At 41.4% G+C, this 17346-nt stretch overlaps 1 protein-coding gene across 3 annotated transcripts in view; it reads right to left on the reverse strand.

Moving 5' to 3' along the window:
• Nucleotides 1-10532, reverse strand: part of SETX (senataxin) — a 74480-nt gene extending 63948 nt beyond the window's left edge. For all 3 annotated transcript variants that reach the window (XM_024762110.1, XM_024762111.1, XM_024762109.1), the window contains exons 1-2: nt 10402-10532; nt 9450-9567 (exon numbers count right to left, since the gene is read on the reverse strand). The gene's annotated coding sequence lies outside the window, so the exon portion shown is untranslated. The remainder of the gene's footprint in view (nt 1-9449; nt 9568-10401) is intronic.
• Between the last annotated feature and the right edge of the window lie 6814 nt (nt 10533-17346).

The following is a 17346-nucleotide window of genomic DNA, read 5'->3' on the forward strand; positions in this document are numbered from 1 at the left end:
GGGGGGCCCCCGAACCAAAAAAAAAAAAAAAAAAAAAATTGACAAAAATTAAAGACAAAGGAACAGTACTGAAAACAACAAGGGAAAAACGACAAGTAACATACAAAGGAACTTCCATGAGGTTAACAGCTCATTTCTCAGTAGAAACTCTACAAGCCAGAAGGGAGTGGCACGATATATTTAAAGTGATGAAAGGGAAGAACCTACAACCAAGATTACTCTACCTGGCAAGGAGCTCATTCAGATTCAACGGAGAAATCAAAAGCTTTACATACAAGCAAAAGCTAAGAGAATTCAGCACCACCAAATCAGCTCTACAACAAATGCTGAAGAAACTTCTCTAAGTGGGAAACACAAAAGAAAACCACCTACAAAAACAAACCCATAACAATTAAGAAAATGGTAACAGGAACATACATATCGATAATTACCTTGACCGTGAATGGATTAAATGCTCCAACCAAAAGACACAGGCTCGCTGAATGGATACAAAAACAAGACCCATATATATGCTGTCTACAAGAGACCCACTTCAGACCTAGGAACACATACAGACTGAAAGTGAGGGGATGGAAAAAGATATTCCATGCAAATGGAGATCAAAAGAAAGCTGGAATAGCAATACTCATATCAGATAAAATAGACTAAAATAAAGAATGTTACAAGAGACAAGGAAGGATGCTACATAATGATCAAGGGATCAATCCAAGAAGAAGATATAACAATTGTAAATATATATGCACCCAAAATAGGAGCACTTCAATACATAAGGCAACTGCTAACAGCTATAAAAGAGGAAATTGACAGTAACACAATAATAGTGGGGGACTTTAACACCTCACTTACACCAGTGGACAGATCATCCAGACAGAAAATGAATAAGGAAACACAAGCTTTAAATGACACAATAGACCAGACAGATTTAATTGATATTTATAGGACATTCCACCCAAAAACAGCAGATTACACTTTCTTCTCCAATGCACATGGAACATTCTCCAGGATAGATCATATCTTGGGTCACAAATCAAGCCTCGGTAAATTTAAGAAAACTGAAATCATATCAAGCATCTTTTCCGACCACAACGCTATGAGATTAGAAATCAATTACAGTGAAAAAAACATAAAAAACACAAAAGACATGGAGGCTAAACAATACATTACTAAATAACCAAGACATCATTGAAGAAATCAAAGAGAAAATCAAAAAATACCTAGAGACAAATGACAACGAAAACACGACAATCCAAAACCTACAGGAGGACGTCCCTGGTGGTGCAGCGGTTAAGTATCGGCCTCCCAATGCAGGCAACACGGGTTAGAGCCCTGGCCTGGGAAGATCCCACATGCCGCAGAGCAACTAAGCCCGTGCACCACAACTACTGAGCCTGTGCTCTACAGCCCACGAGCCACAACTACCGAGCCCACGTACCACAACTACTGAAGCCCATGTGCCTAGAGCCCATGCTCTGCAACAATCCACCGCAATGAGAAGCTTGCGCACCACAACGAAGAGTAGCCCCCGCTCGCCACAACTAGAGAAAGCCCCCACGCAGCAACAAAGACCCAACCCAAAGACCCAATTTTTAATTTAAAAATTTTTAATTTTTAAAAATTAATTTTTAAAAAACCCAAAAACCTATGGGATGCAGCAAAAGCAATTCTAAGAGGGAAGTGTAGAGCAATACAAGCCTACCCCCAAGAAACAAGAAAAATCTCAAATAAACAATCTAACCTTACACCTAAAGGAACTGGAGAAAGAAAAACAAACAAAACCCAAAGTTAGTAGAGGGAATGAAATCATAATGATCAGAACAGAAATAAATGAAATAGAAACAAAGAACAATAGCAAAGATCAATAAAACTAAAAGCTGGTTCTTTGAGAAGATAAACAAAATTGATAAACCTTTAGCCAGGCTCATCAAGAAAAAGAGGGAGAGAACTCAAATCAATTAAAAATGAAAAAGGAGAAGTTACAACGGACACCACAGAAATACAAAGCATCCTAAGAGACTACTACAAGCAACTCTATGGCAATAAAATGGACAACCTGGAAAAAATGGACAAATTCTTAGAAAGGTATAACCTTCCAAGACTGAACCAGGAAGAAATAGAAAATATGAACAGACCAATCACAAGTAATGAAATTGAAACTGTGATTAAAAATCTTCCAACAAACAGAAGTCCAGGACCAGATGGCTTCACAGGTGAATTCTATCAAACATTTAGAGAAGAGCTAACACCCATCCTTCTCAAACTCTTCCAAAAAATTGCAGAGGAAGGAACACTCCCAAACTCATTCTATGAGGCCACCATCACCCTGATACCAAAACCAGACAAAGATACTACAAAAAAAGAAAATTACAGACCAATAGCACTGATGAATATAGATGCAAAAATCCTCAGCAAAACACTAGCAAACAGAATCCAACAACACATTAAAAGGATCATACACCATGATCAAGTGGGATTTATCCCAGGGATGCAAGGATTCTTCAATATATGCAAATCAATCAATGTGATACACCATATTAAAAAATGAAGAATAAAAACCATATGATCATCTCAACAGACGCAGAAAAAGCTTTTGACAAAATTCAACACCCATTTATGATAAAAACTCCAGAAAGTGGGCATAGAGCGAACCTACCTCAACACAATAAAGACCATATACACCAAACCCACAGCAAACATCATTCTCAAAGGTGAAAAACTGAAAGCATTTCCTCTAAGATCAGGAACAAGACAAGGATGTCCACTCTCACCACCCTATTATTCAACATAGTTTTGGAAGTCCTAGCCATGGCAATCAGAGAAGAAAAAGAAATAAAACGAATACAAATTGGAAAAGAAGAAGTAAAACTGTCACTGTTTGCAGATGACATGATACTATACATAGAGAATCCTAAAGATGCCACCAGAAAACTACTAGAGCTAATCAATGAATTTGGTAAAGCTGCAGGATACAAAATTAAAGCACAGAAATCTCTTGCATTCCTATACACTAACAACAAAAGATCAGAAAGAGAAATTAAGGAAACAATCCCATTCACCACTGAAACAAAAAGAATAAAATACCGAGGAATAAACCTACCTAAGGAGGTAGAAGACCTGTACTCAGAAATCTGTAAGACACTGATGAAAGAAATCAAAGATGACACAAACAGATGGAGAGATATACCATGTTCTTGGATTGGAAGAATCAATATTGTGAAAATGACTATACTACCCAAAGCAATCTACAGATTCAATGCAATCCCTATCAAATTACCACTGGCATTTTTTTTTACAGAACTAGAACAAAAAACCTTAAAATCTGTACGGAGACACAAAAGACCCCGAATAGCCAAAGCAGTCTTGAGGTAAAAAAACTGAGCTGGAGGAATCACACTCCCTGATTTCAGACTGTACTACAAAGCTACAGTAATCAAGACAATATGGTACTGGCACAAAAACAGAAATACAGATCAATGGAACAGAATAGAAAGCCCAGAGATAAACCCACGCACCTATGGCCAACTAATCTATGACAAAGAAGGCAAGCATACACAACGGAGAAAAGACAGTCTCTTCAATAAGTGGTGCTGGGAAAACTAGAGAGCTACACGTAAAAGGATGAAATTAGAATACTCCCTAACACCATACACAAAAATAAACTCAAAATGGATTAGAGATCCAAATGTAAGACCAGACACTATAAAACTCTTAGAGGAAAACATAAGAAGAACACTCTTTGACATAAATCACAGCAAGATCTTTTTTGATCCACCTCCTACAGTAATGGAAATAAAAACAAACAAATGAGACCTATTAAAAGCTTTTGCAAAGCAAAGGAAACTACAAGACGAAAAGACAACCCTCAGAATGGGAGAAAATATTTGCAAACGAATCAACAAAGGATTTATCTCCAAAATACATAAACAGCTCAAGCAGCTCAATATTAAAAAAACAAACAACCCAATCAAAAAATGGGCAGAAGACCTAAATAGACATTTCTCCAAAGAAGACATACAGCCGGCCAAGAAGCGCATGAAAAGCTGCTCAACATCATTCATTATTAGAGAAATGCAAATCAAAACTACAATGAGGTATCACCTCACACCAGTCAGAATGGGCATCAACAGAAAATCTACAAACAACAAATGCTGGAGAGGGTGTGGAGAAAAGGGAGCCCTCTTGCACTGTTGGTGGGAATGTAAATTGATACAGCCACTATGGAGAACAGTACGGAGGTTCCTTAAAAAACTAAAAATAGAATTACCATATGACCCAGCAATCCCACTACTGGGCATATACCCAGAGAAAACCATAATTCAAAAAGACACATACACCGCAATGTTCACTGCAGCACTATTTACAACAGCCAGGTCATGGAAGCAACCTAAATGCCCACTGACAGATGAATGGATGAAGAAGATGTAGTACATATATACAATGGAATATTACTCAGCCATATAGAGGAACGAAATTGGGTCATTTGCAGAAACGTGGATGGATCTAGAGACTGTCATACAGAGTGAAGTAAGTCAGAAAGACAAATATCGTATATTAACGCATATATGTGGAACCTAGAAAAATGGTACACATGGACCAGTTTGCAGGGCAGAGACAGAGACACAGATGTAGAGAACAAACGTACGGACAACAAGGGGGGAAAGTGGCGGGGTGGTGGTGGTGGTGGTGGTGGTAGAATGAATCGGGAGATTGGGATTGACATATATACACTAATACATATAAAATAGATAACTAATAATAACCTGCTGTATAAAAAATAAATAAAATTTTAAAAAAAGAAATTAATTTCCCTAATCCTAGCAGTCTCAAAGAGACCAAAGTAGCGAGTTGGTACCAGGAAACGAGAGGAAATCCCAAGAATCAAATGTGTCAAAGGTTTGAAGGAAAATACACGAGTCAAGTTTATCAGAACTGCAGATGGCATGAAACAGAGGATTAGCAAAATAGGGTGGAAGCCAAAATCCAAAGAGATCTCCAATTCTAATGAGGTGTAATAAAAGCAAGCTAAGATGCCACTAAATGCATATAAAAGCAAATAGAAAGTTCACTGTTAGTAAGCAGTGTATTGTGGCTAAACAAAAAGCAAATGTTTTGCAATGAAATAAACAAGAGGCTGGAGCAGGAAAAATACAAGTGAGCCTGGAGCATCTTACAGGAACAGAAACAAAGTGCTCAAAATACAAAAGGATGGGGGCATGTCAAAGGGACATATTAGCCACCAACCTGAAAGCGCTCTCAGTGGCCAAAGCTGAAACAATCTGAGTAACAAAATAATGTAATATTGGATTATAACGCACAGTATAAATATACATGAATCCATACTGATACAAATGAATGAATAAACAGATGTGGGGGAAGGAACAAACTTTCCTTATAGAAGAATCGCAAATAATATATACAGATACTCCCCATTCCAGGAAGTGGAGCTTAATCCCACCCTATCTTGAGTGAGGGCTGGACTTGGTGAAACACTTCTAAATAAGAAAGTATGCAAAGTGAAAATCACACTTACGGTGGAGACACCTGGCAAACACAACCTCAAACCAAGTGATCAATGTTAACATCACCAGTGGTTAAGTCATGTTGGTAACCCCTGACAAAATGTGATGAGACAGGCACTTCAACTCTGCGGTATGCTTCCCCAAACCCACAACCCCAGTCTATTCATGCGAAAAACATCAGACAAACTCAAGGTATTATCCAAACAGCTATTAGCCAGTCTTTGACAAAAAAGAAGAAAACCACACCCAAGGGAAATCGAACCAAGTGTTCTATCATATGGAAACATTCTATTGGGAATTGGGCCAGGAAATTACCCAAGAAAACCGATCTTGAAAACTTGACCCTCATTATCTAATGAATGTATATCAGCCTAATGGGAAAAAAGTTACAAACCCAACTGTAAACCCAATGAAGCTCATTTCCTAACTGGATGAACCTAATCCATGCATTCTCATCAGGAGTGACATCATCCTCAAGGAAATGAAAACCGGTTAGTGGAACGCATCCTACTCTTTTTACATATAAAGCACAGGTATATGTACATTACGTAAAGAAGTATACAATATATTGGTGGTATTAAAATTCATGGGAAATTCATAGGAAAAAAATGTCTTAAACGTTTCCTTTCAGAGAGGGAGAAGGGACAATAAAAGGTTAAGAAACATGACCCAAGTCATTGAATACTTGGGTACAGAAACTTGACAATGTTAAGTTTTTGAATGCATTATCACCCCAAAATTCAGAGTGCATAATAAGCTCTGCTAATGGGAAACTGATCACATCTTGACAGTATTTATAATTTCTGTACAATCAAAAACATGTATTTGTCTTGTGAACTGATTTTTTAAATTCATTAAATATTAACTGTATACTCTCTTCATGCTGCTGAAAAGAATTTAGGGCAGCTTTCAACATTAAAGCATAAAGAAAAAGACATTTTAGAAGGCAATTTAAAAAGGGAGAGAAATCAAAACTTATTTAGAAGAAATTTAATTTCACTAAGTCCTAATTTAGGAGCTTCCTGAAAAGTAGAGCAGAAAGATAACATGAGTTACACAGTCCTCGTGTGAAAAATAAAAAAAGTAATATGCTAGTTCAGCTGGAGTCCTGCCCTTTCCTAACACTAATTCTAATTCAATTACATTTTTTAAGGGTGCTGCAAACTAGGGAATACGAAGTAACAGAATGGACACTATGTTTCTGCAGAATATAAATTTCATTCGAAGAACTTCTTATACTTGAAAAACCAGTAATATAATACCAGGAAGTTAAAAGTCTGCAGAAGCTGTGTTTTTCCAGTGATGTAATCTGATTCAATAAGTTTCACCCTTCTAGAGGATGCAAGAACAGAAAATGAAATTTATGGGAGATTTCTCAAACATCAATTGTTTCAAGCTTGACTTGAGCAGGAAACAAGACTGCAGTCAATTGAAACTTTGAAAAAATTAAGGTACTGAAGTACAAATAAAATGTTGTATACTTTAAAATAATTATTAACAGAGAAGTTAGTTAGCAAAATAAACCTTCTAGTAAAAAAATTATGGAGTCTGCTCTTTATTTCACTCACTCAGAGAGCTAGCCTACTTCCACACTCCAGAAAGCAAAACTAAATTTTCTCAAAGTAGATAGGAGTTACTGCCATAAAGCAGATAAGTGCCATGGAATTTAGAAAACAGAGAGAACAGTGCTATAGCACATCAGCAATAGAAACATGTTTCCATAGTTCCTCTCAGAAGGCCATAAATGGGTGTGGTTATCTCCTAAAACTAAAATCATCATTGGCCTGATAGCTAAGCCCAAAACAATCTGAACAGGGTATACTGAAATTTTTCTTTTAAGGGAAAACTACTGGTAGATGACTATGAATCCTGCAAATTTTTGCACAATTCAGTTCTTCTGGAGGACAGTTTTGTTAATTTCATCAGTGTTTTTACTGCTTGGAATCATTACTGAACCACAAATGGGGGAGTCCAGGGAATCCTCAAGCTGCCCGACAGAAATAAGAGCGGCTCCCGTGCACCAGAGAGACCGTTTTTTGCCAATAACACAGGATGCTTCACCAGAGGTATAACTGTAACTTTCTACTGCCTTATCCAGGGGGTATCATTTCTCAGTAATAGCTGGCCAGAAACTTCAAATAACAATCACTTTCTTCTACCTTTCCTAGCTAAACTTTTTGAAAGTTTATTTATTTTAAACTTCTTTGCGATTGCTTTTATTTATTTTTTTCCTTGGCCACGCTGAGCGGCTCAAGGGATCTTAGTTTAGATCCCCGACGAGGGATTGAACCCGGGCCACGGCTGTGAAAGCGCCGAGTCCTAACCACTGGACCACCAGGGAACTCCCCTTAAAAAATAATTTAGATTCACTTCTTTAGCTCCTTGGCACTCTGGCTTCTACCTTATGTTTTACTGATGTTTTCACAAAAGTCCCTAATAATCTCTTTAATACCAAATCCAATAGGTTCTTTACTGGACTCCTCTAAAGCGTATGAAACTGCTAACCACGTATTCCTTAGCTACGACGACACACCATTCTCCTCTCACTTCCTCTACCCAACCCCCATAATCATCTGTTCCTTTTCCCCCTGCTTCATATCAAAATTTCCAAAGGTTTGTCCTCAGGACTCTATCCCTTCACTCAATATCCTCTTTGTGGGTGACAATTCAACCTATTTCTTCAACTACTATTTATAAGGAAGCTTCCCAAAGACTGAGAATGTAGGTAAAACTCAATGCAATGTTTAATTGTGTTTCGGCTACTCAATAAGTGATAGCCTAGCCCAGAATTCCACAAAGATATACAGCTGCCCTTCAGTATCTGCAGAGGATTGGTTCCAGGAGTCCCCCCCACGCATACCAAAATCTGCAGATGCTCAAGACCCTTCCATAAAATCGTGCAGTACAGGGAACACAGTTGGCCCTCTATATCCACAGATGGGAAACCCAAAGACACGGAAGGCTGACCGTACTCAATATCCAACTGTATAGTGAATCTATACTCACTTGACAGTTGCCTCAAAGTAAGCAGGACCAGAACAGAAGAACAAAGTCCCTTCCGTAAATGTGTTATCTGTCCTGTATTCTCTATATCCATGGTATTACCGTGACTTCACTTTTCAAACCAGTAACCCGTGAATTCTCCTATACTCTCCTCCCTTGGCCCCCATCTCTACAAGTTCTATAGAGTCTACCACCTTGATTACATCTGTACTTTACTCTCAGTGAGACTGCCATTTCCTTAGTTCAATACATTTTCATTATTTGTCTGGATCACAAAAGAAACCTAAATGATCTGCCTCTTGCTTGATCCACCATCAATTCTTCCTCCAAAATGCTGCCAAAGGCCAAAGCAAAATCCAGACTCTAAAAGCACAAATGACTCCTCTACCTTTGACCGATAAAATCAAAATTTTTGACCTCGCCACACAAGGCTCTCCATGACCTGGCTTCAGCATCATCACTTGCTCTTCCTAAAATGCTTCCTGGTGTTCGGCATTACCGGCCTTTATGGAAGCTCTTCCATCTATCTGCCTTGAACACCTACCCTTCACACCTCTGCCTGGTTCTTAAACCTGAATGCGTATCAGACTCACCAAGGAACTTGGGAGAAAAAAAAAAGCAGAGCGGATGGTGAGACACCACCGATAAAATTCAGACTCGTTCTAAAAAACACTCCACCAGGAAGGCTGATAAAAAGCCAGATGTGGGGGACTTCCCTGGTGGTCCAGGGGGTAAGACTCTGCACTCCCAATGCAGGCGGCCGGGGCTTGAGCCCTGGTCGGGGAACTAGATCCCACATGCATGCCGCAACTAAGAGTTCGCAGGCCACAACTAAGGAGCCTGCCTGCCGCAACTAAGACCCAATGCAACCAAATAAATAATTAAAATATTTAAAAATTTTAAATTAAAACAACAACAACAAATAATTACCTGGGGGTAATGGTCTACAGAGAAGTGATCCTCTCAGTCGAGATTCCTGGGTTTATTTGAGAATGGGTGAGGATCTGCATTCATGTATACCTAGACTCTGGCCCCCAAAAGAACATTTCTGAAAAAGCAAAGGAAAACAAAACAAAACTGAGGAAGTGGTTTTTAGACTCGCTCTCTCACCTGGGTTTCACATCAATCCTTATCAAGTAGAACCAAATATTACCATTTGATGACAGAGCTCAAGCTCCCCGAGTCTCTGAGACAACGTGCCTGTGGGTCTACAAGGGGCGAAGAAACAGCGCAACTGCCATTCTGACTCCACAGGGGGAGTGGCTCCACGGGAGACCTCGTCCCCATGCTGGGACAGCGAGGCACTTTGTCAGAAAGTCCCCCAATTAGCAGGTGAGTTCAGCCCTAGGATCGTCAGAAGCTAACATCTCTGCCGCTTTAACTGACCAGCCGTGGGTTCTTCTTCTTTCGAGCCTCGTGCCCGGTTCCTTCCGGGCCACACGGGTCTAGGCACATCATCGCTCCTGGAAGGTGGGGAGGACGGCCAAGGCCCCTCTGGCTGGCTGTCAGCGCTCCATCGCCTTCAGGTGGGGCAGGGAGGGCTCAGGTGGCCACTCGGGAGGGGCACACTCTCCAAAGGCACGAACCCCAGCAGGAGGAAGCAGGGGGCGCCGAGCGGACAGAGACTTTCCGTAGCGAGACACCCCACTCACTCCCACCGAAACTACGCAGCGCCCAGACTCGGAAGAGCTCACACGGGACGGCACTGCAGACGACGCGAAGGGAGAGAACCAGAGAGCGGTCCACCGGACGCCGCGGGGACGCTCCCGCCTCGGGCGCCGCAACTCTCCTGAAGGACGCGGCCGCGCTCGCGCCGCCCCTCCCCCACCCGCCCAGGCCTCACGCGCTGCGACGGTTACGCCGCGCGCGCTCCCACGCTCACCGGGACTGCAGCCGCGAGTCTGCCGCTCTCCTCAACCGTCTCGGCCTCCTCCCGGCCGTTAACCCCCCTCCGCCTCCATGCCTCGCCTCAACAGTCGTCTGAGAACGGAAGTGCGGACGCGCGCTACGTCGCCTCAGTCCGCAACCGACCACCCAACCCGAGGAAGCCCCGAGCACAGGCCCCGCCCCCTGCGCGGCGTCGGCCGTCGGAAGGCCCCGCCCCGGCAGCTGCTTTCTTGTTTTGGTGCCCCGAGGGGCGGGGCGTGGGAAGAGACACGCCCGGGCTCCGCCGGGAGGCCAGGAAGCCCGGCGTGGCGTCACTTCCGGGCTCCCGGGGCCGGCCAATCAGGAGCGTCCGTGAGGGGCGGGGGTGCGTGGGGAAAACTTGAGGCCGAGGTTTCACCGCGGCCTTGCCCCGGATTTCTCCGGGTAGTGGCCGCTTCTCGACGCGCCCACCCCGGGCGACCTGGACGCCTACCCTGCTGTCTTTTCCGTCCAGTCCTTTTTCTTCTCTTTTCGACGCCTCAGGAGTTTCAGCAGGGGTGTTACGGCTTGCGAAGGAATTTTTTTTCTCTTTAGATTTCCTTTAAAGACCTAAAATATAATATGTAATCAACACGTACTTTGGGGGAAATATATACTTTGTATCATAGAAAAGGGATACATTAAGTATTGGAAAAAGAAAAAACAGTACAGAATATAACAGTAAACCCCCTTGGGAAGCCTACCCTTTTTTTTTTTTTTTTAACGCTTACTACTGACTTGGACGACGAGGCGTCACCACTAGCTTATACTGTAATAGAGGAGACAGAAAAACGAAATAATTACTAGTTCTGATCAAGGCTCTAAAGGAAAGCAGAGGCTAAGATAGGCCCGATCCAGACAGGTCAGCCAGCAACGATCTTACCGAACAGAACCCTAACGGAAGAAAGAGAAGGGGCGAGCCAGGGAAGAAGGGGACAGGGTCCTGGTGAAGAACATTCCAGAAAGGGGGCGTGGCTTATCGGAAAGCCCCGATGCCCAGTTATGGAAATTTCACAATCCCGAGCGCGAGGCGAAGACCGTTATTCTCGTTTCTAGATTTTTCCCTGCCTGGTGGACTGTGTTGGCCAAATTCAAACACAGTGTTTAAATAAAGTTACAAAACTGTGTGGAACTATATTGCACTATAAATTGTGTAGGTATCCTTTTTTTTTTTTTTTTTTTTTTTTTTTTTTTTTAAATGTGGGATCTTCCCGGACCGGGGCACGAACCTGTGTCCCCTGCATCGGCAGGCGGACTCTCAACCACTGTGCCACCAGGGAAGTCCTGGCAGGTGGACTCTCAACCACTGCGCCACTAGGGAAGCCCTGTGTAGGTATCCTTTTTAAAATAATATTAATGCTTTTGAAAACTAGGGATCTGGCTGGCTCTTGAAAAAAAAAAACTTTTTTTGAAGAGAATATGGAAAAAAATCACTGGAATCTCTGTTTTCCTGAGATAACCATTTTAATGTGTATCCCTGAAGAAAGTATTGCATACGTTTTTATTAAAGTAGCCATGAAAGGATATTTATAAAACGCTAATCTACTCACCACGGTGTAAGAAACGGAATATTACCGTGAAGCCTAAACGGAGGGGCTCCTCCATTTTACAGGGTAGCTTGGGGCTAGGGACACACAGACATGTTTTAACTTCTTATAAAATCAGAAAACAAGTGGAATATTAGGTTGAAGAAAATCTTTTAATATTTACCATTTATTTGTCTTTATACCAATACAGTCATAAAATATAAACGTTGATATTTTTAAGGAGGAAAGTGCCCCTGAAGGCAAAAAGTGCCTAGGGCCACTGAAGTCATAATTTCATCCTGCTTCTGAGCCCGCTGTGGCTCTTTCCTTATAATATTACCACGTTTATTACCTTATAATATTACCACGTATTACAAATGGTAATATTGTCTTTAATCTGTAAATATATGAAGCTTAGCGTGTTTTTGAACTTTATCAAATTAGACTGAATGCGTTTTCCCGTGAATTGCTTTTTACACTCAGAGATTCATTGATCCAAGGTATGCTCAGGAGTTGTAGAGCCCAAAGTTTACACAACTTGAGGGGTGTCTTTAATATTTATTTGAAATGAATAGCACAAATTACACATCTTTAAAACGGACAAACCCCACAAATATTAAAAATTCAGAAAAAAATATTTAAGCTGCAAACACAACTCTATAAAAGTTATATATTTGGGCTTCATACACTTTTATCTCAGCAATGAGGTTGAAGATCATTTTCTATACAAGGAACACAAACGTAACTCAGTCTTTTTTCTAGTAAGATTGATGAAATTTTATTGCGTTTATGAAAGTTTCAAATTAATATTTCATTTTATAATATGCAAATTTTAGGATTGTCAAGTTTAAAAAAATTTGTATCAAGCCTCTTTTGACAGATAAGCTGTAAGAATTCAGAACACAAAGTTTCTGGTGTAATGACTGAACCTAAATACTTGGAATTGATAACACACTACTAGGTTGTCATAGATTTTTCTCATTTTTAGATACAGATTGTGAGTTTTAGATGTCAGTATGTCAAAATTTCAGTACTTTTTCCAGTTTGATCATTTGACTCATTACTCATCATTATTTGGACTACCAACAATCCAAGAACATGTTACACATTATTTCTATTTGAAATGGATCTGTTCTTAATGAATTACTAAAATATTTGTTATAATTTCTATTGATTTCATCATCAACCTTCACTGTAGCCTCTTATTCCATGATTTTGTCAACTTTATATAATTTATATACAAATATACACAATAAGTACACATTTTAGGTGTATAGTTGAGGGATTTTAACAACTCCGTAATTTCATGTAACCATCTCTAATCATGATATAAAACATTTTCTTCCTGCCAGAAAAGTGCCCTTGGGACACTTGGCAGAAAATCTTCTCCCCATTCACCCAATGGAAACATTGATTTGACTTCTATCAACATATCTATCATCATAGATTCATTTAGACTATTCCAGAACTCTATCAATGGAATTATACACTATGTATTCTTTTGACCATCTGCTTTTGTTCAACATGAAGTGTATGAGGTTCACAGATGTTATTGTATCAGCAATTCATTTTTATTGCAGAGAAGGGTATCATTCAATGAATACACCACAATTCGGTTTTTTTCTTTTAGTCATCTACTGATGAATATTGGGTGGTTTCAAGTTTTCCACTGTTAATAGATAAAGCTGCTATGTTTTTGTGTGTGTGTGTGTGGTACGCGGGCCTCTCACTGTGTGGCCTGCTCCCGTTGCGGAGCACAGGCTCCGGACGTGCAGGCTCAGCGGCCATGGCTCACGGGCCCAGCTGCTCCACGGCATGTGGGATCTTCCCGGACCGGGGCACGAACCCACGTCCCCTGCATCGGCAGGCGGACTCTCAACCACTGCGCCACAAGGGAAGCCCGATAAAGCTGCTATGAACATTATTGTACAAGTCTTTTAATGGTCATACGTTTTCAGTTAACATGGACAAATATGCAGGAGTGGAATTGCTGGATTACAGGGTAGGTGTGTCTTTAACATTACAAGAATTTACAATCCATTTCCCAAAGTGATTCTACCATCTTAAATTACCATAAGCAAAAGTATAAGACTTCCATTTGCTCCACAACCTTGTCAATACTATCCCTATTGTAAGTCTTTTAAATTTCAGTCATCCCAATGGGTTAAAACTGTGCCTCTTTTGTATTTCCCTAATAACTAATGATGTAGAACATCTTTTCATGTGCAGATTGAGAATTAGTGTATCTTCTTTGTGAACTGACTGAGCTTTCAGGCAGAGCACAGAGGATTTTTAGGGCAGTGAAAGTACTCTGATATTAAAGGACTGATAAATGTCATTATACATTTGTCCAAACTCATAGAATGTACATATCAAAGAGTGAACCCTAATGAAAACTATGGACTCTGGGTGATAATGACGTGTCACCGTAGGTTCATCAGTTGTAACAAATGTACTACACTGGTAGGGAATGTTGATAATGGGGGATGCTATGCATATGCGGGGGGAAGCAGTGGGTATTTCAGAAATCTCTGTACATTCCTCTGAATTTTGCTGTGAACCTAAAACTACTCTGAAAAACTAAAGTCCTTTTTAACCTTATGGTCAAACGGCTCAGACATCTGAATGGAGATGGCAGGTAGGCAGATTAATATTTTAGCCTGGAGTTTGGGGGAGAATCTGACCTATAACTACACATTTGGGAGCCATCAGCACATAGATGTTATTTCGAGGCATCGGGAGAACGTGAAGAGCCCAAAAAGTCTCGAGGAACATGAGCATTTAGAAGTTGGGGGCAGTGGGGGGAGTGTAGCAGAAAGTGGTAATTGATTCTACATGTATAGAATCAAAGATAGCTAATACCATGGCTTGTTTGTATGGTGATAATGCAGAATAGGTGAGACTGACAATTTAGAAGGATCAGCAAAGGACCAAAATCTCTGAGATAACGTGAAGGGACAGACTGCACGGCTCAGGTGTAGGGACTCAGCTTGTAGTAGGATGGATGAATATAGCTGGAGGTAGGATTGACTGGTTGGTGCAGGGAAGAGGGATTTGATGGAGTGAATCATGAAAAGGGCAGAAGAGGGGTGTGGGATGGTTGAATGTAGGACACAGCTGATGTGGGTAAAAGAACAGCAAGCCTATTAGAGGGTTGCTGGCACTACTGAGCCCACGTGCCACAGCTACTGAAGCCTGTGCACCTAGAGCCCGTGCTCCGCAACAAAAGAAGCCACGACAATGAGAAGCCCGCGCACCGCATCAAAGGGTAACCCCGCTCACGGCAACTAGAGAAAGCCCACGTGCAGCAATGAAGACCCAACACAGCCAACAATAAATAAGTTTATAGAGGGTTGCTGGCAACACTGTCTTTTTGAGGTTTACGGTCATTAAACCAGCTCAGCTGTGTGATTTTCTTCTAGGAATATTCAGCTCTTCAGGTGCAGACAGGAGGCAGATGGAAGGGCTCATCCAGGTCTGGGGTCTTGAGCAGGGAAGTACCAGGGGGAGAGAATGAAGAGCCGAGGGTGTTCAGAAGGGAGGGATTGTAAGGATGGACACTTGGGTAGGCTAGGAGTGGGTTGATGGATCGATGGATTATTTGATGAGGTCGAAGAATTAGAACTATGGCGTGCTATTTCAGGAGATGGACTGGGAAAGGTGTTCAGAAAGTGCTAGATTGTGTAGCCTCCAAGAAAACAGGCACCAAGTCTGTATTGTTCCCTCTTGCATCTTTAGCTCCTAACAGTACCTGGCTCACTGCACGTGGTCAATGATGCTTGTTGAACTAAAAGTAGTGTTCTGAGGAGAACAGATGCCATGGTCTGATTACACACTCATTTTTTACCTCCTGTGCACTGCAGTTCTGGACCTCTTTGTTGGACAATGAAGTCTCCAAATTAAGATGAACAGCTGAAAGGCATGCTTACTGAAGAGTGCTCAATGGCCAAGGACTGGGCCAAGGACTCACATCATGCAGTCAAGACTGTTTAAAAGCAATTTTATTTGTTCCTCGGTCTTGTTTCTTGTTAGATGGGTCACCTTCTTCTCTTTACCTTTGTTCACTTTCTGAGTCTACTCCTCTTCCACTCCCTGCCAAGTACACGTTTCCTCTTCTGCCTTTTTCTTGCTGTAAATGGGGTTGTCCATTTCATGGCTCCAACTCTCACCCTCAGGGAGCTAACAAACCAACCCATCTCTCTAGTGTGGTTTTTTCTTGTCTGTTCTCTCCATGCAGTAGACTGGGGTCTCCTCAAATAGGCCCTGTTGATACTTCAAAGTCTACACATTCAAACCAAACTCATGGTTTTCCCTTTTCTCTTCTCTTGGACCTGTATTCGACAAATACAGTCTACCCTTCCCTTCTTTTTCTTCCAAATTCCTGGATCCTTATATGTCAAAAGGGTGTCTGGCAAAAGTAAGATTTTGGGGGGTGGGGTGGGGGAAGGGCATGGAGCTAGGGGTGAGAAAAAGTTTAAAAATTAAACTTTTACCAAGTACACAAGTTTATTGGGTAAAATTCACAGCACAGGTAATTACCCACAGTCCTGCACATGTGTGGGTCGCTTCCTCAGGGTCCATTCCCCTCTTCTGCTAATGGAACCATGATTTTCCACAGGGGTATTTACCCTTTCAGCCATTTAAGGCAGGTTGAGCTAAATCCCAGCTCCAGACATGAGCCCAGACGGGTTGAAGACCATCCTATTTTTGTGACTACAGTGATGGCTCAGAGTTGGGCACAAGCTCTAATTTGGGCACTGGAAACAAAACCCAGGACTTAAGCAAGAGCTATTGTTCTCTGAATGGCATCCTCTATTTAAGTAATAATAAGAAGGATGCTATAACGTGCGGCTCTATGAAGGCACCCCTCAGGACCAAGGGGCCCCCTTGTGTGGATTGAAGATGAAGTGGACTCTGGAGAAGGGAGAGCTGAGAATCAGCAAGAAAACACATGTTGGGGACTCTGAGTAGCTGGATCCATCCTCTCCCTCTGGATTTTCAGTCTGAGAGTCCCCAGATACCTTTGATCTATCTGAGTCTGATTTTCTGGCACTTGCAAGTCAAGACTTCTAACCTATAAACTTACAATCCCACTCCCCGGAGAGAACCACTGTCAACACTTTGGGTTTAATTCCTCCCTTACACTGTAATGCATCTCTATTTACACAATTTTTTTTTTCTTTTTTGGCCACACCACGCAGCATGTGGGATCTTAGTTCCCCCAACAGGGATCGAACCTGTGCCCCCTGAATTGGAAGCAAGGAGTCTTAACCACTGGACCACCAGGAAGTCCCTATGTTTTTTTTTTTTTACTGTTACAAAATTAAGAAGATAATATGTACACTTCTGAATGAAAAACAGTATGTATTTTAGTTGATTATATTGTTTACCTTGTA

The sequence above is a fragment of the Neophocaena asiaeorientalis genome, unplaced genomic scaffold (genome assembly GCF_003031525.2).
Source record: "Neophocaena asiaeorientalis asiaeorientalis breed wild unplaced genomic scaffold, Neophocaena_asiaeorientalis_V1.1 scaffold78, whole genome shotgun sequence".
Classification (NCBI taxonomy): domain Eukaryota; kingdom Metazoa; phylum Chordata; class Mammalia; order Artiodactyla; family Phocoenidae; genus Neophocaena; species Neophocaena asiaeorientalis.